General features: G+C 36.3%; 1 long non-coding RNA gene across 1 annotated transcript; it reads left to right on the top strand.

Moving 5' to 3' along the window:
* Positions 1 to 10,616: 10,616 nt before the first annotated feature.
* Positions 10,617 to 21,307, top strand: LOC125781089 (uncharacterized). The gene is made up of 3 exons (XR_007424187.1): positions 10,617 to 12,199; positions 15,173 to 15,235; positions 20,254 to 21,307. It is a non-coding gene; the product is annotated as an uncharacterized LOC125781089 (long non-coding RNA).
* Positions 21,308 to 24,904: the final 3,597 nt, after the last annotated feature.

Genomic DNA, 24,904 nt, shown 5'->3' with positions numbered 1-24,904 from the left:
CTCAAACCCCACTCTAAATGAATTAATCTGAAACCTCCACTCTGAATGAATTAATCTCAAACCCCCACTCTAAATGAATTAATCTCAAACCCCCACTCTAAATGAGTTAATCTGAAACCCCCACTCTAAATAAATTAATCTCAAACCCACACTCTAAATGAATTAATCTCAAACCCCCTCTCTAAATGAGTTAATCTCAAACCCCATCCTAAATGAGTTCATCTCAAATCCCCATTCTAAAAGAGTTCATCTCAACCACCCACTCTGAATGAGTTAATCTCAATCCCCCACTCTAAATGAATTAATCTCAAACCCCCACCCTAAATGAGTTAATCTTAAACCCCCACTCTAAATGAATTCATCTCAAACCCCCACTCTGAATGAATTAATCTTAAACCTCCACTCTGAATGAATTAATCTTAAACCCCCACTCTAAATGAGTTCATCTCAAACCCCCACTCTAAATGAATTAATCTCAACCCCCACTCTAAATTAATTAATCTCAAACCCCCACTCTAAATGATTTCATCTCAAACCACCACTCTAAATGAATTAATCTCAAACCCCCACTCTAAATAAATTAATCTAAAACCCCCGCTCTAAATGAATTAATCTCAAACCCCCACTCTAAATGAGTTAATCTCAAACCCACACTCTAAATGAATTCATCTCAAACCCCCACTCTGTATGAATTAATCTCAAACCCCCACTCTGAATGAGTTAATCTAAATCCTCCACTCTAAATGAGTTAATCTCAATCGCCCAATCTAAATGAATTAATCTCAAACCCCCACTCTAAATGAGTTAATCTCAATCCCCCACTCTAAATGAATTAATCTCAAACCCCCACCCTAAATGAGTTAATCTTAAACCCCCACTCTAAATGAATTCATCTCAAACCCCCACTCTGAATGAATTAATCTTAAACCTCCACTCTGAATGAGTTAATCTAAAACCCCCACTCTAAATGAATTCATCTCAAACCCCCACTCCAAATCAATTAATCTCAAAGCCCCACTCTGAATGAGTTCATCTCAAACCCCCACTTTGAATGAGTTAATCTTAAACCCCCACTCTAAATGAATTCATCTCAAACCCCCACTCTGAATGAATTAATCTTAAACCTCCACTCTGAATGAGTTAATCTAAAACCCCCACTCTAAATGAATTAATCTCAAACCCCCACTCTAAATGAATTCATCTCAAAGCCCCACTCTGAATGAGTTCATCTCAAACCCCCACTTTGAATGAGTTAATCTAAAACCCCCACTCTAAATGAGTTAATCTCAAACCCCCACTCTAAATGAATTAATCTTAAAACCCCACTCTAAATGAGTTAATCTCAAACCCCCACTTTAAATAAATTCAACTCAAACCCACACTCTAAATAATTTAATCTCAAACCCCCACTCTAAATGAATTAATCTCAAACCCCCACTCTAAATGAGTTCCTCTCAAACCCCACTTTAAATGAGTTCATCTCAAACCCCCACTCTGAATAAGTTCATCTCAAACAATCACTCTAAGTGAGTTAATCTCAAACCCCCACTCTGAATGAATTAATCTCAAAACCCCACTTTAAATGATTTCATCTCAAACCCCCACTCTGAATAAGTTAATCTCAAACCCCCACTCTAAATGAGTTAATCTCAAACCCCCACTCTGAATGAGTTCATCTCAAACCCCCACTCTAAATGATTTCATCTCAAACCACCACTCTAAATGAATTAATCTCAAACCCCCACTCTAAATAAATTAATCTAAAACCCCCGCTCTAAATGAATTAATCTCAAACCCCCACTCTAAATGAGTTAATCTCAAACCCACACTCTAAATGAATTCATCTCAAACCCCCACTCTGTATGAATTAATCTCAAACCCCCACTCTGAATGAGTTAATCTAAATCCTCCACTCTAAATGAGTTAATCTCAATCGCCCAATCTAAATGAATTAATCTCAAACCCCCACTCTAAATGAGTTAATCTCAATCCCCCACTCTAAATGAATTAATCTCAAACCCCCACCCTAAATGAGTTAATCTTAAACCCCCACTCTAAATGAATTCATCTCAAACCCCCACTCTGAATGAATTAATCTTAAACCTCCACTCTGAATGAGTTAATCTAAAACCCCCACTCTAAATGAATTCATCTCAAACCCCCACTCCAAATCAATTAATCTCAAAGCCCCACTCTGAATGAGTTCATCTCAAACCCCCACTTTGAATGAGTTAATCTTAAACCCCCACTCTAAATGAATTCATCTCAAACCCCCACTCTGAATGAATTAATCTTAAACCTCCACTCTGAATGAGTTAATCTAAAACCCCCACTCTAAATGAATTAATCTCAAACCCCCACTCTAAATGAATTCATCTCAAAGCCCCACTCTGAATGAGTTCATCTCAAACCCCCACTTTGAATGAGTTAATCTAAAACCCCCACTCTAAATGAGTTAATCTCAAACCCCCACTCTAAATGAATTAATCTTAAAACCCCACTCTAAATGAGTTAATCTCAAACCCCCACTTTAAATAAATTCAACTCAAACCCACACTCTGAATAAGTTCATCTCAAACAATCACTCTAAGTGAGTTAATCTCAAACCCCCACTCTGAATGAATTAATCTCAAAACCCCACTTTAAATGATTTCATCTCAAACCCCCACTCTAAATGATTTCATCTCAAACCCCCACTCTGAATAAGTTAATCTCAAACCCCCACTCTAAATGAGTTAATCTCAAACCCCCACTCTGAATGAGTTCATCTCAAACCCCCACTCTGAATGATTTCATCTCAAACCCCCACTCTAAATGAGTTCCTCTCAAACCCCACTTTAAATGAGTTAATCTCAAACCCCACTTTAAATGAGTTCATCTCAAACCCCCACTCTAAATGAATTCATCTCAAACCCCCACTCTAAATGAATTCATCTTAACCCCCCACTCTGAATAAGTGTATGTCAAACCCCCACTCTGAATGAATTAATCTCAAACCCCCACTTTGAATGATTTCATCTCAAACCCCCACTCTAAATGAATTAATCTCAAACCCCACTCTAAATGAGTTAATCTCAAACCCCGACTGTAAATGATTTCATCTCAAACCACCACTCTAAATGAGTTAATCTCAAACCCCCACTCTAAATGAGTTAATCTCAAACCCCCACTCTAAATGGGTTCATCTCAAACCCCCACTCTAAATGGGTTCATCTCAAACCCCCCCTCTAAATAAATTAATCTCAAACCCCCACTCTAAATGAATTAATCTCAAACCCCCACTCTAAATGAGTTAATCTCAAACCCACACTCTAAATGAATTCATCTCAAACCCCCACTCTGTATGAATTCATCTCAAACCCCCACTCTAAATGAGTTAATCTCAAACCCCCACTCTGAATGAGTTCATCTTAAACCCCACTTTGAATGAGTTAATCTAAAATCCCCACTCTAAATGAGTTCATCTCAATCGCCCACTCTAAATGAATTAATCTCAAACCCCCACTCTAAATAAATTTATCTCAAACCCACACTCTAAATGAATTAATCTCAAACCCCCACTCTAAATAAATTTATCTCAAACCCACACTCTAAATGAGTTAATCTTAAACCCCCGCTCTAAATGAATTCATCTCAACCCCCCACTCTGAATGAATTAACCTAAAACCCCCACTCTGAATGAGTTAACCTAAAACCCCCACTCTAAATGAATTCATCTCAAACCCCCACTCGGAATGAGTTCATCTCAAACCCCCACTTTGAATGAGTTAATCTAAAACCCCCACTTTAAATGAGTTCATCTCAAACCCCCACTCTAAATGAATTAATCTCAAACCCCCACTCTAAATGAATTAATCTCAAACCCCCACTCTAAATGAGTTAATCTCAAACCCCCACTCTAAATGAATTAATCTCAAACCCCCACTCTAAAAGAGTTAATCTCAAACCCCCACTCTAAATGAGTTCATCTCAAACCCCCACTCTAAATGAATTAATCTCAAACCCCCACTGTAAGTGAGTTAATCTCAAACCCCCACTCTGAATGATTTCATCTCAAACCCCCACTCTAAATGAATTAATCTCAAACCCCCACTCTAAATGAATTAATCTCAAACCACCACTCTAAATGAATTAATCTCAAACCTCCACTCTGAATAAATTCATCTCAAACCCCCACTCTGAAGTAGTTCATCTTAAACCCCCACTCTAAATGAGTTAATCTCAAACCCCCACTCTAAATGAGTTAATCTCAAACCTCCACTCTGAATGAATTAATCTCAAACCCACACTCTAAATGATTTCGTCTTAAACCCCACTCTAAATGGATTAATCTCAAACCCCCACTCTAAATGAATTAATCTCAAACCCCCACTCTAAATGAATTAATCTCAAACCCCCACTCTAAATGAATTAATCTCAAACCTCACTCTAAATGAGTTAATCTCAAACACCCACTCTAAATGAATTAATCTCAAACCCCCACTCTAAATGAATTAATCTCAAACCCCCACTCTAAATGAATTAATCTCAAACCCCCACTGTAAGTGAGTTAATCTCAAACCCCCACTCTGAATGATTTCATCTCAAACCCCCACTCTAAATGAATTAATCTCAAACCCCCACTCTAAATGAATTAATCTCAAACCACCACTCTAAATGTATTAATCTCAAACCCAGACTCTAAATGAATTAATCTCAAACCTCCACTCTGAATAAATTCATCTCAAACCCCCACTCTGAAGTAGTTCATCTTAAACCCCCACTCTAAATTAGTTAATCTCAAACCCCCACTCTAAATGAGTTAATCTCAGACCCCCACTCTAAATGAGTTAATCTCAAACCTCCACTCTGAATGAATTAATCTCAAACCCACACTCTTAATGATTTCGTCTCAAACCCCACTCTAAATGGATTAATCTCAAACCCCCACTCTAAATGAATTAATCTCAAACCCCCACTCTAAATGAATTAATCTCAAACCCCCACTCTAAATGAATTAATCTCAAACCCCCACTCTAAATGAATTAATCTCAAACCCCCACTCTAAATGAATTAATCTCAAACCCCCACTCTAAATGAATTAATCTCAAACACCCACTCTAAATGAATTAATCTAAAACCCCCACTCTAAATGAGTTCATCTCAAACCCCCACTCTAAATGAGTTAATCTCAAACACCCACTCTAAATGAATTAATCTAAAACCCCCACTCTAAATGAGTTCATCTCAAACCCCCACTCTAAATGAATTAATCTCAAACCCCCACTCTAAATGAGTTAATCTCAAACCCCCACTCTAAATGAATTAATCTCAAACCCCCACTCTGAATTAGTTCATCTCAAACCCGCACTCTAAATGAGTTAATCTCAAACCCCCACTCTAAATGAGTTCATCTCAAACCCCCACTCTAAATGAATTAATCTCAAACCCCCACTCTAAATGAATTAATCTCAAACCCCCACTGTAAGTGAGTTAATCTCAAACCCCCACTCTGAATGATTTCATCTCAAACCCCCACTCTAAATGAATTAATCTCAAACCCCCACTCTAAATGAATTAATCTCAAACCACCACTCTAAATGAATTAATCTCAAACCCCGACTCTAAATGAATTAATCTCAAACCTCCACTCTGAATAAATTCATCTCAAACCCCCACTCTGAAGTAGTTCATCTTAAACCCCCACTCTAAATGAGTTAATCTCAAACCCCCACTCTAAATGAGTTAATCTCAGACCCCCACTCTAAATGAGTTAACCTCAAACCCACACTCTGAATGAATTAATCTCAAACCCACACGCTTAATGATTTCGTCTCAAACCCCACTCTAAATGGATTAATCTCAAACCCCCACTCTAAATGAATTAATCTCAAACCCCCACTCTAAATGAATTAATCTCAAACCCCCACTCTAAATGAATTAATCTCAAACCTCACTCTAAATGAATTAATCTGAAACCTCCACTCTGAATAAATTCATCTCAAACCCCCACTCTGAAGTAGTTCATCTTAAACCCCCACTCTAAATTAGTTAATCTCAAACCCCCACTCTAAATGAGTTAATCTCAAACCTCCACTCTGAATGAATTAATCTCAAACCCACACTCTTAATGATTTCGTCTCAAACCCCACTCTAAATGGATTAATCTCAAACCCCCACTCTAAATGAATTAATCTCAAACCCCCACTCTAAATGAATTAATCTCAAACCCCCACTCTAAATGAATTAATCTCAAACCCCCACTCTAAATGAATTAATCTCAAACCCCCACTCTAAATGAATTAATCTCAAACCTCACTCTAAATGAGTTAATCTCAAACACCCACTCTAAATGAATTAATCTAAAACCCCCACTCTAAATGAGTTCATCTCAAACCCCCACTCTAAATGAATTAATCTCAAACCCCCACTCTAAATGAGTTAATCTCAAACCCCCACTCTAAATGAATTAATCTCAAACCCCCACTCTGAATTAGTTCATCTCAAACCCGCACTCTAAATGAGTTAATCTCAAACCCCCACTCTAAATGAGTTCATCTCAAACCCCCACTCTAAATGAATTAATCTCAAACCCCCACTCTAAATGAATTAATCTCAAACCCCCACTCTAAATGAATTAATCTCAAACCCCCACTCTGAATGATTTCATCTCAAACCCCCACTCTAAATAAATTCATCACAAACCCACACTCTAAATGAATTAATCTCAAACCTCCACTCTGAATAAATTCATCTCAAACCCCCACTCTAAATGAATTAATCTCAAACCCCCACTCTAAATGGATTAATCTCAAACCCCCATTTTAAATGAATTAATCTCAAACCCCCACTCTAAATGAATTAATCTCAAACCCCCACTCTAAATGAATTAATCTCAAACCCCCACTCTAAATGAGTTAATCTCAAACCCCCACTCTAAATGAGTTCATCTCAAACCCCCACTCTAAATGAGTTAATCTCAAACCCCCACTCTAAATGAGTTAATCTCAAACCCCCACTCTAAATGAATTAATCTCAAACCCCCACTCTAAATACATTTATCTCACACATTGTGTTACAAATGTAGACAATTTGATGATGCATCTCCCCTTTAGCTCCCGTTTCATTTAGTGAATTGCCATCTTATATAGAAAATAATTAAAATAGGACTAACCAATATGTTTTAAATTTACCTCACATTTGAGGAAACAGATACATGCTCGTATATTTCCTTCCTGTATGTGGTATCTGTAGGTTTTAAAGAGTCATATTTGAATGTTCATCCATTACATGGAAAATGATAAATCAGTGATGAGCTGACATCTGCGGTGCCTTAAAATATTTCTCTAATGACAATTAATCATGGTTAATAATAGCTGTGTGTGTGTAAATGTGAAGAGCACACCCACACCACAACTCATTCCACCTGTAAAAAGGAGAAGAACATACCTTCCCTGAGGGTATCATCATGGGAGGAGTGCAGCTCCAGAGACGGATGGAGGGATGGAATGGTGTTGTTTTGTAATGCTGTTTATACTTATTGGCTTTCAGGTTGAGAGTAACAGCAGCGATAAATAAATACAATAATCAAAATATATCAAATGCATTGCCAATATTTACTTGTGCAAATATTGTCTTGTCATCTTTGATCATGAAGGTTTTTTAAGAATGCTGAGGTTGTATCATGCTGTGTTTGCCTCCTAATACCTGGAAACTCGGGGCATGGATCAGAATATAAAACACAATCTGTGTTTCCATGCATACAGACAATTCAAAGAAGAGCATAACGGCTGAAGCACTGCTGTTAACCCTTTCATTCATAGTAGGAGGAAACGGGTAAAAGAAATGGAGTAGAGGGGGAAAAAAAATGAGGTTGTTTCTGTTCAGCGATTAAACATTTCTCATTTGCAATGTGTCTTATGGCAGTGCATGTATGCATTTTTTTTGTGTAAGGAACTGCTCAATAAAAATATACATATAAAAAAAACCCTTTCAATCCTGGGTTATGTTTTAGTGATGGAAAAATATAAAAAGCTTTTTTGTATACCTGTAATGCACACAAAATAAGAAAGTAATACCATAAAATAAAGTCTAGTTAAATTTAATTAACTAAAATATATATTTGTTTTAATTGTCTTTGTCAATTGCCTGTGAAGCCTGTGTTTTACATTTTTATTTTATTTTTGATATTGACTTTGATTTTTATGTCACAGAGTATTCCTAAACTGTAAACATCTTTAAATTGTCTAAATCACATAAAATGCGTAAAAATGAGCTTTTTTTACTTTGCCTCGTTGGCTTTGGAGTGCTGCCACTCTCTAACGCCTGAGCTACCGTTTTTATCCAGTAAGGTGGGCGGGGCTAAGCTACTGTTTCATGGGCTAGTAAACTTATTTAATGGCTGGTTCATGCTCTAGTTTGATAGAAACTTGAAATAGAAATGTTAGTCTCTATTAGTGTTATATGCAACACAACATTAAAATAAAGGAAATATATGATGTAGGGTTTGAAAGGGTTAAGCGATGCCAGTGCTTATCCTAATCCTAATCATTTTAGTACAGAAAAATGGTCCTCGAAAGTCTAAACATGTGATATAAATATATAATATAAAGAACCTACCCAAACTTTTAGTTAAGTTTTAAAACCTTAATATTTTAGAAAATGTCTAGGTTAGTGATCAGTTACCTGTGGTGTGCTTAAACAGGAACAAAAACCTTTAACAATCAGATGATTTCATTTCCAAATACCATGGAGGGGAATTCATTCATGCCCTCACACATTTATTTTGTGTCCATGTTTAAAAGCTGCAGAGAGTTTTTTTTTTTTCAACAAACTCTGCAACACGTTTTCTCCAATTATATCTTGTTCATTGTGGCAAAAAATGTGAAAACACTAAACTCTTTTTATCACTTTCAATTTTATCACTACAAAATTCACTACACTGAATTTTGTAGTGATCATTTTGTAATGATTTTCTACAAAGATTGTATTAGTGCAGGTGTCGGTGCACAGTAGAAATTGGCACCACAACTCAAGAATGTCCATTATATTTGATATTTGAGTGTGAATTCCCTCCGCATAAACTAATATGAATGCTAACACACACACACACACCCCTGGGAATTTTACTGTCATAATGAATTTCCTGTAGATGTGGTGTGCTGTTTTATGTCACGCTTCCCTGGGACATTCCTGTCCTGCTGAACCTTTACTGCCATTTTCAGCCTTTACTGAGCTTCAGCTAGTCAACATGACTTAGGCTAATGAGTTATGCTGAACATTCCTATAACTGTACTGAATGTTATTGTTTTCTAGGTGCAGACCAAACACTAGATGTCATTACTTTCACAAACAATGCTGAACTCAGCAACAAACACACCATGCGTGCATTTAATAAATATAATATATATATATAGAGGTGCATAAATTTGGGCACTCCAACAGAAAAATTACATCAATATTTAGTAGATCCTCATTTTGCAGAAATAACAGCCTCTAAATGCTTCCTATAGCTTCCAGTGAGAGTCTGACTTCTGGTTGAAGGTATTTTGGACCATTCTTCTTTACAAAACATCTCCAGTTCAGTCAGGTTTGACGGTATCTTAGCATAAACAGCCTGCTTTAAGAATCTGTTGATATTGACTGGAATCCATGCAACCCTCAACTTTAGTAAGATTCCCAGTACCTGCAAGTGTTTATCATGGAATGATGTGTTATTTTTCCTTCATGCATACCGTCCTCCAAATAACTAGTTTTTGGATTTATCAGTCCACAGAACCTTATTCTTTCTTATTCACCTTAAAAATAAAGCTGTCTTGTCTAATTGTGTTTTAGCATACCTCAAGCGACTCAAAAAAAGGCTTCTTCTGCATTACTCTCCCATACAGCCTCTCCTTGTGTAAAGTGCGCTAAATAGCTAAAAGATGCACAGTGACTCATCTGCAGCAAAATGATGATGTAGATCTTTGGGATCCGTGGGTTGACTGTGACTGTGACTTCAGTCCTTAACTAGAACTGTGCCTGTGATTTCCTCACTATGTTCCTCACAGTGGAAACTGCAGCTGAAATCTCTGAAAGAGCTTTTTATTTTCTTCCACTAAACCATGATGTTGAACAATCTTTGTTTTCAGGTCATTTGAGAGTTGTGTTTTGAGGCTCACATGTTGCCACTCAGAGAAGATGCAAAGAGTTAAATTGCAATTGGTTCCTTAACACTTTCTCATAATTTGATTCACCTGTGTATGTAGGTTAAGGGTCAATGAGCTTACCAAACACATTTTCTGTTCAATAATTAGCGATAATTTATTTGAATCAATAAAACGACAAGGGTGCCTAAATTTATGCACCTGCCTAATTTAGTTTAAAGAATTATTGCACATTCTCTGTAAGTTGCATAAACTTCATTTTACTTCTCAAATATCTTTATCCTCATTTGCTTTATGATATATTTAACTGAAATTGAAAAAAGCACTAAAGCTAAAGAGGCCTATCAAAATACCAAATTTGTACTATTTGTATGTCATTTAGAGCACTTTTTTAGCATGTTTATTTTAGTGTTTAGGGATGGCTTGTGAACAGAAAAGGTGATCATCAAATCCAAAATAAAAATGTTAAGCACAGGCTTCCAATCCAATAGACATAAAAACTGTTACTTATTTTAGTAAACTGGATTTAATGTTAATATAGGTTTTATAATATAATTTTAGAGTCTTTCTTTGTGTGCACTGCGGACAGAAATGATTATTATTAATATTTAATATATAACACTGGCACATAATTCAGCACTGAAAGGGATATAGTAGGCATAAGGTGAATAGTCAGCTCTCTGAAGTTGATGTGTAAAAGCATACGAATCTGAAACACTTTGACAACATCCAAACTGTGATGTTCTAGAAGACTGGATCAGAATGTATGCAGTGGTCATTTTCTACCAAACATTCTCCAAGGAACAACAACCAGTAATCTGGTGATTATAAGGCTCATTGATACTCATGGAGGCTCCGCCCATCTCAAAGCTTACACGCCTTTACCGGGTCAGAGCTGTCATGGTGGCACGAGGGGCTAATACAAAATTTTGTGGAGACCCCTTTTACTGAATGCATTGAGCTGAGGAGCAGTGGAACTGTGTTCTCTGGAATGACGGAGCTCCATCCAGTACTTTGGAATGAGGTGCACTCTAAGAAATATAAGAACAGATTCGTACTTAAAAGAGTACAAAGCTTGTCGCTGGGGCTGTACCTTATATTGAGGTACAAAAAGTACCTTTCAGTGAAAGTCCTTTTTTGTACCCCTGGTTTTTGTGCCAGTAAAGATTATAAAGATTATAAACATTATCATCAACTAAATATGGCTCAAAAACTTGATGATCCAAAATTGTCTGGCTTTTTAAAAAAAATGGGCAATTAAAAAATATATTGTTTATTAGTGCAGTGATACAGAATACTGAATGTACCTTTTGGCCGAATAAATGGTACAATTTTGTACTTATTGCTGTTAGGAATGACTTTGTACAACAAAATCTGACCCTGTAAAGACCGATATTGTACCTTTGAGGGTACAATTATGAAGAGTGTACCCTTGACTACAAAAAAGTACTCATATCGTACCTCTGTTTTTTAGAGTGTGGGGTGGTGATCACCTAACATCCTGATCTCATTAATGCTTTTGTTGCTGAATGCAATCAACTCTCACAGCAATGCTCCAAAATCTAGTATAAAGCTTTTCCTCCACAGCAGAGCCAGATACTTACAAACAGAATAAACTATTTTCAAATTCCCCTAATATCAAAAGAAACAATAAATAATCATGTGTCAGTGAAATGTTTACCTAAACGTAACATTTACTGAATAAAACTCAGGTTTCTATGCTGGAACTGTTTAATGAAAATGTTTATTATGCAGCAGTGAGAAAATTTGGCTGCTTTCCATAAGGACTCAATAAGTTCTTTTTCTCCATAACCACAGCTTTTTTCACTAGTTTCTCTCTTTCTGTGTGTGTGTGTGTGTGTGTGTGTGTGAGTGTGTGAGTGTGTGTGTGTGTGTGTGTGTGTGAGTGTGTGTGTGAGTGAGTGTGTGTGTGTGTCTCACAGGGTCACTTATGAATGTAGTTGACAGGCCTGTTCTGGCCCACCCGCTCCACCTTGCTGTCTCTGCTGTGATTCACTGCGTTTCCGGATGAAGCTTTTGGTACCTCAGGCTGTGAGGAGCTCCAGTTCCCTCAGGTATTCCTTTATGGAAGTTTTACTAACTGTAATCCAGTCTATTCAAACTCTAACATTAACTCTATCAACCTACTGCTCAGGACTCTGTCCACTACTGTCATCCTCTACAGTGACCTTCGTGACCTTTATAGTATGCTGGTAAAATGTCCACTCAGCGTATATTGCAAAACCTACTTCTACAATACGACTGAACGAGCTGAATCAATAAAGCAAGAGTAACTAGTAATTACTTCGTTCACCATGTACGTTAAAAGTCAAATATAGCAAATTATGTTTAGGTTTAGATAATGTTTACATTATGTGCCCTTAAAATTATTTGATTTTTCCATCAGTGCGCCTTATATTCCAGTGCGCCTTATGCAGGAATTCTACTGTCAGGTTGTAAGGAGCAGTAAAGCCACTCAGTTGAAGTACAGCTTTATACAGGAGTTTCAGTGAAGTTTCTCCAGGCTGGAGCAGTTTAAACATTAGCTGCTAGCTCTATCGCTGTTTAGAGGCTATCATATCGGACTGTAATCTGTGTGTTTACCGTGTTAAAACAAGCTATGTGAGACAAACAGCTAGCTGATAGCGCCCTGAATTACTAGAGCACTCATCGCTCCTCAGTGATGTGCTGCTGAGCAGCATTAACTAGTGCTAAGCGCTGCTAACCTGTGCAGTTGAAAATATTAGAAATCTCTGTAGATTAACATCCAGTGTTTTTTTTTATAATTACAGTTTAATAATAATAATAATAATAATAATAATAATAATAATAAATATGGTATATCAAAAAGTAAAAAAATACAAAATTATATAAACGCTATTAGAAGTACCATAACATGATCTGGTTCCAGTTACTCCTGTCAGTGGGTGAATATATATTAGGCAGCGAATTTTAGTTTTTAAGGTTTTTTTTTAAGCTGATGTGTTAAAACAAGGCAAATGGAAAACTTTAAGAATCTGATATATTGAGCAATCACCTGGGATACCACAGCAACCACCTCCACAGCATATTGTCCAGTGGTAAAGTTAACAGTTTGCAATGTACTGATACATCAGCACTTGGAATCCACGTGGAATACTATTACAACCCCTAACAACCATTAAGCAACATTCTAGCAACCACCTTAAGAGACCTTAAGAGCCAATATTGCAAAGGCAGTGTAACCAAGGAAACCCCTAGCAATCATGACAGGTACCAGAGCAACCACAAAAAACATCCTAACCACCACAACAAAAGCTGAAATTGGCTTCCATGCAGGAAGTTTAATATAAACTATTGGGACACATCTCTTAATCATTGCACAAATCATTGTTTGGGGTTTCATTCAGCCCTGTTGAGATCACAGGTGTATTAAATCCAACCCCTAGTCATGCAGTCTGCCTTCACAAACATCACTGAAAGACTGGATGGTTGCAACAAGTCGGATATAGTAGTGAGTATAGTAAAAACCCCAGCAACGTCCGGTGTGTCCGAGTGCTGAGGAGTATAGTGCAGAAAAGTTCAGAAAAGTTTTTATTCAACACTCTTATGAATCAATAACTGCAGAGATCCACACCTGCACATACTTCACATTAATGCTTCTGGGTTCATCCTGCATTAAAATTATTTCTGAAGTCAGATTTCAGAGATGGAAAATTACCACCCACCTCCCATCTAGTTAAAACTTCTGATAATTTCACACTATTTTTAAACATGAAAAAAAGGGTTTTGATTTTAGCATTGTCCCAGATCCCAGCATTGTAAAATATACAGGTAATAACAACAAATTATTTTGTATTTTGCACATCCAAACTCCATAAAAAACATGTTTTAATTAGACACAAACATATAAAACTTAATAACATACTGTATGATAAAAGTTGATGACATAGTTATTGGGACAGGCCTTATTACAGTTACATTTCCTGCTTGAAACCTGGAAATTCCAACATCCGTGTTTCTTAATAAATGCTCCTGTAGGTGAAATGTAAGTGTGCCCAGAACTATAGAGTGTATATAGTCTTGGAAGCATTACAATATTTGATTGGGATTTCAGGGTTCAGGAGTGTCTCGTAAGACCTTTAGACCTGATTCCTGTATACATATATATATGCGTGCATGTGAGCGGGAGGGACATGCTTCATTTGAGAACTACAACACGGCTCTGTAACTCCAAGCAGGAGAATCATACAATCTCCATGCTTGACCTGTTCCTTCATTGAGGCTTTGTGTATATGTATGTGTGTATGTGTGCATGCCAGTCAGTCAAGTCTCCAGTCTCATCTAGCTATCTGTCTCTGTTTCTGTGCACAGATGTCATATTTCCTGTGTGTGTGTGTGTTTGTGTGTGTGTGTGTGTGGGTGGTAGTGATTGAACCCCTTCTCCAGAGGAATGCTAGAACGTTACTGGGGAAGTGAGCACATATCTGACAAACAGGTTTTTGAGAAAGGCACACAAGTGCTGTGGTCCATCATAAAGAAGGAATGTGTGAACGTTAGCGGCCGAGCGACACTGAGAGCTCCACACTTTTGTTCTCTCATCTTTCCCCGTCACAATCACGACAATCACAACAGTGGTGTACATTATTATGGACTATATTAGGATTATTATGGATTATATTATTATTATTATTGGTTATACTATTACATTATTATAATTAACTATATTATTTTATGGACTATATAATTATAATGTATTATAATATACAGGTTTTATTATTAATTTTATTATTAATATTATGGAATTAATTAATTATTTTGTACTGCATTCTTATATGGATTATATTATTGTATGGTCTATACTATTCTTATATTTATATTTATATTTATTTTTATATAAACTGTACTTTTTTACTAACCGTATTATTATTATAGACTATAGTATGTAGCTACTGTACTGTTATTTAATTTAGATTCTTTTTTTTCTATATTATTTTGTAAAAGTGTTTTAAGACATTGAAAACATTGCAATTCCATATTGATGGGTCTGATGGTGTTCTTGTATTCAGCTTTTTGACTGGACACACAGTTTTCACCAGGCAACACACTTTTTCCCTGGCTGGGATGCAAAGGTAAGTTAAATGTATTATTATTATTATTATTATTATTATTATTATTATTATTATTATTATTATTATTATTATTATTAGTAGTAGTAGTAGTAGTAGTAGTAGTAGTAGTAACAAGTCCCACTATTGTCTCCATAAAAAAGCATGCTTATAATGGAGCTCTGTGGATGTACAGAATCTTCCCCTCTCTCCATCAAGTGAAGGTTCTTTTGATTTTTAAAGGTTCTCACACTCACACATCTATTTTCACCATATAACCTTTTAAGACACATTTCTTCTTGAGCCTTTGAATCCTAAATATAAGTATAATAATCCAATAATTATCAAGAAAATTCCGATATTTAAACTTTCTTAAAAATTGATTTAATTTATTATTATTTTTTTTTAATTTCCCATATATTTATGACAATGTGTATATATTATATTTATATAATTATTTGAAATAATTCATTATTTAATCATAAAACTGATGTGTTAAAGTTTATAGTTTGCAGTTGTTGTTTTTTTATTATAACCATATACAGGATTTTTACCTGGAGAAAGAAATCCATGTATTTCTAAAAAAAAAAAAAAAAAAAAAAAAACATTTTTACATTTAAACAGTGATTTTACATGTCACTGTTCACTCTAAAAACAGAGGTACGATATGAGTACTTTTTTGTACTCAAAGGTACACTCTTCATAATTGTACCCTCAATGGTACAATATTGGTCTTTACAGGATCAGATTTGTTCCCTCTGAAGTACAAAGTCATTTCTAACAGCAATAAGTACAGATTTGTACCATTTAACCAGCCAAAGGGTACATTCAGTATTCTGTATCACTGTACTAATAAACAATATATATTTTAATTGCACATTTTTTTACTTGAAAGCCAAACGATTTTGGATCATCAAGTTTTTGAGCCATATTTAGTTGATGATAATGTTTATAATCTTTATAATATTTACTGGCACAAAAACCATGGGTACAAAAAAGATTTTCACTAAAAGGTACTTTTTTGTATCTCAATAAAAGGTACAACCCCAGCGACAAGCTTTGTACTCTTTTAAGTACAAATCTGTTCTTACTTTTCTTAGTGTGTTCTATATACTGTGGGATATGCAGTCTGTGTAAGCTGTATTTGTTAGTGTAAGTTACGTGAGTAAAAGATGACCTGATTTCCAGAAGGCATACAGTTAATAATGAAACATTCATTTTTTATTTAAGCAATGTAAATTTATATTATCATCTTGTACAGTTTCTAGATTTGGGATTCAAGAGTTTGTCACATGCACAGTGAAACAGGCAGCAACACGTGGTTGGTGTGGCACAGTGGATAACACCACTACCTGCTAGTGGGTTACCACCTCATTTGGGAGACTGGGGTTTAATTCCTGGTCTGGGTGACTATGCTGTGCTATACCAATACGAGTCCTTGGGCAAGAATCCTAACACTACATTGGCCTCTGTAATAGGAATAACCTTATAAGTCAATTTGACTAAAAGTATCGGCTAAGTACCATAAAAGTAATGTAATACACCTTACATACAGAGAAACTATGACATTTGACAGTACACAGTATTATGCTACAGTAGATGCATAATTACAACTGAATTAAGTTAAAGAGTAATTAATATATAAGAGACAGACATAAGAACATAATGGTAACACTTTACATTAAGTGTTGCCTAACTAACATGAATTAATGCATTCGTTTCCATAAATAAGACATGCATAGGTAATACATTAACAATGCTTAGGTAATGTTAATTAAACACGGAACAACAGCATTAATTAATGTTACTTTCACATTAAAAGTGGATCATTTGTTAAGATGAACAATACATCATATACTTTATTATCATATACTTTACTTAAGCTAGGTGAACAAGTAACAACTGCATTAGTTCATCTTGTCATTTGCTTGTGTTCTGCAGTTATGCATACGGTAATCGTTTAATATTTATTAAGTAAATATTAGTCTGGATGGTGCTTATGCTTCATTTCATCATATGTATGTGTGTGTGAGTGCGCAAGCTGCCTTTTTGGTTGGAATTCAACTTTGTGAATATTGTGAATACAAACCATGATTAACCAATAATGCCTTTTTCAGGCATTGTTAACATCTGTTAAATGTTACTAAGAATTCATACAGCTCTGTTCAGTAAAATAAATGTACCTGATTTAAAGTGAAAGTAAAATAATTTTATATACTATTATACAGTTAACGAATATTAGTAAATAAAACAAGTTACTGGCTACCACAGCATGAGTGTTATCACAGTCCATTATATTTATAACTAATATTTAATTGATAAATATTTAACAATGACAGTGTGCATAGCTGTGGCACAGAAGCAAATGACAAGAAGAGCAGTTGTTACTTGTTTACCGAACATTAGTTAACATTATTAATGAAGTGGATGATTTATTGTTCATTTTAAGATATGCTTCACTTCTAACGTTAGTCCATCTACATATCATGTGAAAATAATATTAATTAATGCTGTAGTTCCGTGTTTAATTAACCTTACATAAGCATTGTCAATATATTACCTCATGTCTTATTCATGGTAACTAATGCATTAATTCATGTTAGTTAGTCAACACTGAATGTAAAGTGTTACCGACATGATATATATATATATAGTCAGAATAAAAGTCATAATAAACCTGTAAACATTGCTCTTGGGTGTGAAAAGAACATGTTGTAGCTCCATAATAGTCATAAACTGTACTATGTTTTATTGCAACAGTACAAGGTAGCAGCAATAAATGCTGCTGCAATAAATTTCAAAATAATGAAAGGTTGGACACTGCAACACAGCTGTGAGTGATTAATTATCTTTAAAAAGTGGAAACAAAGTGTCTGACCTTGTAAAGTTACAGAGCGGCGTGTCCAAGTGCTGATGAGCACAGTGCAGAAAAACACTCAAACACTGCATCAGTAACTGCAGAGCTCCACAGCTGCAGAGTGGGACTTCACATTAATGCCACATTAATGGGTTTTGGATGGAATATAATTATAAAAGCTGCTATAGGTGTTTGTATCATATAAATAATATAATAAATAGGGAAAGTTTTGGACACTATGAAGGTGATATTAGTGTAGGTTTCACTGCACAGTAGAATAGTTCTCACTCTGGAGTCTGATCAGTCTTGCTGAAGCTCCAATGTAATTTATTTGGGGGAAATTTTTTATATAAAATGTTTACACACTAAATTATAATATATTTATGTTTGTTGCGTTTGAACTAGGGCGCCGCTATGTTGCCCGTGCAGCACCGGTGACGTCACGAGGTTGGTTGGTTGAAGAGTCCAGGTATAAAGCTAGAGGAAAAGAGCTTGTTGTTTGTGGAGATTATGGATGAAGACGAAGCTGAACTAGGCTAACGTGGAGCATTTACTCAGAGATCTTTCCTGTTTAAACCTGAGCAGAACTTTTTAGATGCTTTTCTGAGAGCAAGACATTTTGGAGGTGTCTATTCTCTCTCTACTGGAGGTCCGTGCAGGAAGCCTGCAGCCTGTCAACAGCAGGTACTGCCATCTCGTTAACTAGCTTGTTTATATAACTTACATTTAGCTATTTAGCATGTAATGTCCAGAGTTCATTAGGACTGAATGAAACATAACGTTACATGATTAAAGTGGATATTGAAACACCCAGGCACTGTTTTGTTAATTAACCGTTCAGTTTAGAAGTTAGAAGGCTTGCTGGGTAGCTAGCTTCATCTAGTTAGCGTAAGTTAGTTAGCTAGCGTTGGCTAGCTATGGTAAGATAGCTAGATAAGTAGCTAACGCTAGCTATGTTATCTTTTAACTGTCAGCTTATGTAGACTTTGGGTAAAGTTAACTCTCGCTGCTCTGCTGGGTGAGCGCATTGTTTGGCTCGTACAGTTGCTGCTTTCATAAGAACGTTACCCTTAGTCGGGTGGTCTGTACATCCCAGTTGTACAGAGGAAAAATTAAAACGAAGGATACGCAAAAACGGGTACTCAAAGTATTGAGACCACTTTACATTTTTACTCTTTGTTTCATTGCAGCCATTTGCTAAAATAAAAAAAGTTGATTTTATTTCTCATTCTCATGTCCACTCATCTCCTCATCAATTTTTGCAAATTTATTTAAAAAGAAAAGCTGAAGTATCATGTGGTAATAAGTATTCAGACCCTTTGCTGTGACACTCATATTTAACTCACATGCTGTCCATTTCATCTGATCCTTCTTGAGATGGTTCTACTCATTTATTGGAGTCCAGCTGTGTTTAATTAAACTGATTGGACTTGATTAGGAAAGGAACACACCTGTCTATATAAGACCTCACAGCTCACAGTGCAGTCAGAGCAAATGAGAATCATGAGGTCGAACAAACTGACCAAGGAGCTCAGAGACAGAACTGTGGTAAGGCACAGATCTTACATGGTGAAACATGGTGGTGGCAGCATCATGCTGAAGGTTCAACTTCCAACAAGATAATGAAAATAAGCACACAGCTAAAACAACAAAGGACTCACCACTACCAATGTGATTCACATCTGATCTCAAAAACACTAAAACAGTAAAACTATTAGAACATGAACATGATGTTAAATTAAAAAGCAGTTACTGCAAATAGAAATAAAACACTGTTTCATTCCTTCATCCAACCGTTTTTAGAAATGATATGGTGATGAAATGTAAAATGCTGATTCAAAAGGCAGAAGGTTGATTCAATGTTAAAATTTCAACGTTATCACAACCATTGAACATTAAATGTTGATTTTCAACGTTGACTTTAGTCATATTTCAACCACTTTTCAACGTTGAAGGTCGGTTGTGTTCCAGCTGGGCTAATAGTAATAATAATAGTGTATCGTGTTTGGTTAGCTACAGAGACTTTGTTGTATTTCTTAATAAAAACAAAAGACAGAATGAATCATTTGGCCAGGGGTGCAGAGACGTTTTGGCACATAGCATTGTTCTGAAACAGTGCAGGGTTGTATGAATGAAATGTGGAATATAAATAACCCCAGGTTTCTGGTGACACCTGATTTTTCAGGATGGAATGCGGGTTCGTTATGGGGCTGTGGCTCGGCATGCTGCTCCTAATCCAAACCACAAGCCTGGACCCGCCCAGCTCCGAGGTCAGGATTATATCGGCATTCATCCGCAGGGTGACAGGCGACAGCGACACTGTTGGATGAAATGGAGGTGAACGCTCGTGGGCGAGAGTTAGCATAGCGTGGTGCTGACTCAGTTCAGTACAGTGCAGGTTATTATAGCAGGAGGGGGTGTGAGCGCTCCTTTAAAGAAAGATCAATTCAACTTTCACTGAAAGAACTGTGTCGAAATCAAATCACAGTCGGAACACCTCGCCATATGTTTGATTACGTAAAATGGAAACTTGAGTTTGGCACCGACACAAAACACCAAATAAACAACAAAACACAATTCATGAGGGATTAAACCAATGCCTGTACAGACACATGCCTTATATATAGCCACTGGATTAAACACAGTGAATAGAAATGAATAGACAATTTAAATATTAAATTGGATAAAAAAAACTTTTTTAAACATCTTTTTCAAGCATATATTTGATATATGTAAAATTGTTCAAGGATTACACACTGCCTGGCCAAAAAAAAATAAAGTCACCATCTTTATTTAAGTAAGTTAATGCTGAAGTTGATCAGGTGTAGTGTATGTGCTAAAAGAATGAAGTCAGCTGACTACTGAATATACTGAAGATAGCATGATCCAGCATGATAATGACCCCAACACACCTCTAGGAGGCTGTGCGTAAAGGTGATGGACTGGCCAAGCATGTCTCCAGACCTAAACCCAATAAAAAATTTTCGGGGCATCCTCAAGCGGAAGGTGGAGGAGCTCAAAGTCATTAATATCCGCCAGCTCCGTGATGTCATCATGGAGGAGTGGAAAATCATTCCAGTGGAACCTGTGAAGCTCTGGTAAACTCCATGCCCAGGAGAGTTAAGGCAGTTCTGGAAAATAATTAACACAAAGTATTGACACTTCAGGAACTTTCACTAAGGGGTGTACTCACTTTTGTTGCCGGTGGTTTAGACATTAATGGCTGTATATTAAGGTATTTTAAGGGAAGAATAAATGTACACTGTTATATAAGCTGCACACAGACTACTTTCCATTGTGTTATAGTGTAATTTTGTCAGTGTTTTTACCTACCTTTAAGTGTGTTTAATAATTGCCCATGTCTTTTAAAAAATTGTTTGAACATATATTTGTTAAATTGGCAATACTCATCCCAAAAGCTTCAGATTTTATATTCCTCAAGCCCATACCTGGAATAAGTTTTATGTTTATCTATTCCACAGAGTCCTATTCTATTGGCAGTACTTCTCTACAGTGGCTTGTTCAAATTTATGCACCTGTCTAAATTAGTTTAAAGAGTTATTTCACACATTCTGTAAATCCTATAAACTTCATTTCACTTCTCAAATATCACTGTGTTCATCTGCTATATGATATATTATTATGAAATCGCTGATCTGAACAACCAGTGATTTATAAAGGAAAATCATGAAAATGATCAGGGGTACCCAAACCTTTTTATACCACTGTATAGAGCAATGGGGAAATCAATTTTACGCCTTTTTGTGGGCAAAACCCAGTGTCTAATCAGAACTGTAATCATTTACATGCAACTGCAACCTGTGCTGCCATAATGCCCGAGTCCACAGGGTTGATCACAGCAAAACACAATGAAAACACTAGTTTTGTGTTTGCAAGTGACTTGCTGCTTTGGAATTTTAACAAAGAATCCAGTAAAGGAATACGCTCTGACTCCTGCAGTGTTCAGATGCCTTCTCTGCATAGCTGTGAGGTGTAATTTTAGCAGATCTTCTGCTTTCTGCTAAACAGCTGCAACCTGAGCTGCTGTGTTTATGTGGAGATTATAACAGTAACCTCTCAGCACAGCTCGTACCGCTGGGAGCTGATGTGTTGTATTCGTCTGTAAGATGGATGCTAGGAGTAGACTGTGCATTTCCTAAAGGTAGAGTCAGATTTCATGAATGATGTCTGTTAAAAATAAGCCAATCCAATAAGCCAAAATCTAATTACCTATACCAAATATTCTGTTGATCTAAAAGAAAGGCCCATGGTCCGTGGAGATCCTAATCATTTAAATCCTGTAAAAGCCAATTAATTGATCCTTAATCTACATACACAGGTGAATCCAGTTATAAAAAAGAGTTTGCAATTGCAAGTTTTTCTCCTCTTTGCCTCTTCTCTAAAGAGCAGTAACATGGAATCCTCAAAACACAACTCTCAAATGACCTAAAAACAAAGATTGTTCAACATCATGGTTTAGAGGAAGAATACAAAAATCTCATATCTCAGAGATTTCAGCTGTCAGTTGCCACTGTGAGGACCATGGTGAGGAAATGGAAGACCACAGGCACAGTTCTAGTTAAGGTATGAAGTGGCAGAACAAGAAAAATCTCAGATAATCAGAGGAGAAGGATGGTGAGAACAGTTATAGTCGACCCACAGATCAGCTTGAAAGACCTACATCATCATCCTGCTGCAGATGGAGTCACTGTGCATCGTTCAACTATTTAGCTCACTTTACACAAGGAGAGGCTGTATGGGAGAGTAATGCAGAAGAAGCCTTTTCTGAGCCACAAACAGAGTCACTTAAGGTATGCTACAGCTAAAACACATTTGGACAAAACAGTTTCATTTTGGAATAAGGTGCTGTAGACTGATGATGTGGACTGATGTGTCTCTGTGATCTGTGACACAGATTAAACCCACTGCATAAACTGCAGCTGTGTTAGTGAGTTAGCTTAACTTTAGCTTGAATTAGCTAGATAGGGAGTCAAGATTTAAGAAACAAAACTATATATATAATGTTCAACTTGCCCTGTACCTGATCAGCTAATCACTATTTCATTAATTTAGGATTGCAGGACTTACTATAAGCTACAATGAAGGACAATTTGTTTAGCTAACTAGTTTGCTAAGGCTGAATGTAGAGGATAGCCAGAATTTTAAGCTAAAATTGTGTGTTTTCCAACAGATTTGACTGACCAGCTAATAAACAATTAACTGATTTCACCTGTTAAAATCCCTTAGCCCCTTATTAAGCCTAAGTCAATCGTTATCTTTTTCATGCCACCGTAAATGAAATAATCAACATGACTTTTATATAAAACAAGATCTGTCTGTATGTATTGTACTGCTCGACAAAGGGTTTTCAGTGTAACCGTTTACCCATTCGTTTCTACCAGTTATTGCTGGGTGTCAGTTCTTGATACAGTGCCTCTGAGGGATCAGAGATCATGCAAGTTCCATCCTATGATCATCTCTCTTCCTCAGATTACACTCACCTTTTCATAATTATAAGACTATAACTGCCCCTGTCCCAACTTCTTATGATGTGTTGCAGGCCTGAAAGGTGTAGGAATAGATGTATACAGTACCAGTCAAAAGTTTCTCATTTAGTGTGTTTTCTTTCTTTTTATGATTGTTTACATTGTAAATGTAATATTAAAGAGTAAAACTCTACAGTAACACATGCATAATTATTCTGTAAATAAAAGTGTCAAACAAAGCAGAACATGCTTTATAATTTAGATTCTTCTAAGTAGAACATTGCTCTTTGAGGACAGATCTGCACACTCTTGGTATTTTAATCTCAGTGTCTTCATAAGGGAGAGTCACCTGGAATAGTTTTCTCAGCGTCTTGAAGGAGATCCTGGAGGTGATGGACAATAGTTGCTGCTTTTCCTCCAGCTCCAGCTTTTTTGTAACACTTTTTTTACTGTCTACTACGTAATTCCATATGTGTCCCTTAATTGTCTTTAATATTAAACCACAATGTAGAAAGTAAAAAAGTAAATAAGAAAGTAGAAAATACATAATAAAATACAGAATGAAAATTGTGTTCAAACAAAGTTGTTCAGTCTGCAGTTAAATAAAAGTCAAATAAAGATAAATGGGTTTTTTTTCTGGGGTTGTACTTTAACCTGGTAACACATTTAACTGCCCACTCTGCCTGAGGTATTCACTGTTACTTAAGTAAGAAAAGCGTGACGTTTGTGCTGTACTGGGATGTTCAGAGCGTGTGAGTTCATATCAGTGTGCAAATGACTCATCATGGGTTTTCCTCCTCAGACACGTGAAAATGCCTTCTGTGGGCTGTTGCAAGACACAGCACTGATTCGTTCTTAGATGATGATGATGGATTAAAGTAGCAGATTTTGTGTGACACAAGTCACAGTGAGCTCACTTTGAGGTCACACTGCTAAAAATGAACACAGCGTAATGCACTGACAGTGGAATTAACATAGTATAAAAATGTGGAGTGTAGGTCAACATGATGAGCCTGTAACTGATTCCAGAGCAGTTTTTTTCAGTTACCCCAAATTAGTTTAGTCAAAACTTATCCCAAAAGATATGTTTACCTTTGCATCTGAGTTTGGTCTTAAAAGCAATAGTTACTAAGCTGCAACTGAAACTGAATTAACATGTGCAAATAAAGTTCCTTCTTACACCCTGCACACATCTACATTGATGGGTGTGGTGGTCTCAAAAAGAGGTGTGTTCAGGTAATTTTCTGGTGTTTTGTTATCTTGGCTAAGGGAAACACAGGTGCTCCACTGACCCAATACAACCTAGACAAACGGCACCCATCAGACAATCATTGCTGTCTTGGCATTGCA

The sequence above is a fragment of the Astyanax mexicanus genome, chromosome 14 (genome assembly GCF_023375975.1).
Source record: "Astyanax mexicanus isolate ESR-SI-001 chromosome 14, AstMex3_surface, whole genome shotgun sequence".
Lineage (NCBI taxonomy): Eukaryota > Metazoa > Chordata > Actinopteri > Characiformes > Acestrorhamphidae > Astyanax > Astyanax mexicanus.
Note: the sequence above shows the minus strand (reverse complement) of the source record. Positions and strands in the feature narration are given on the sequence as shown.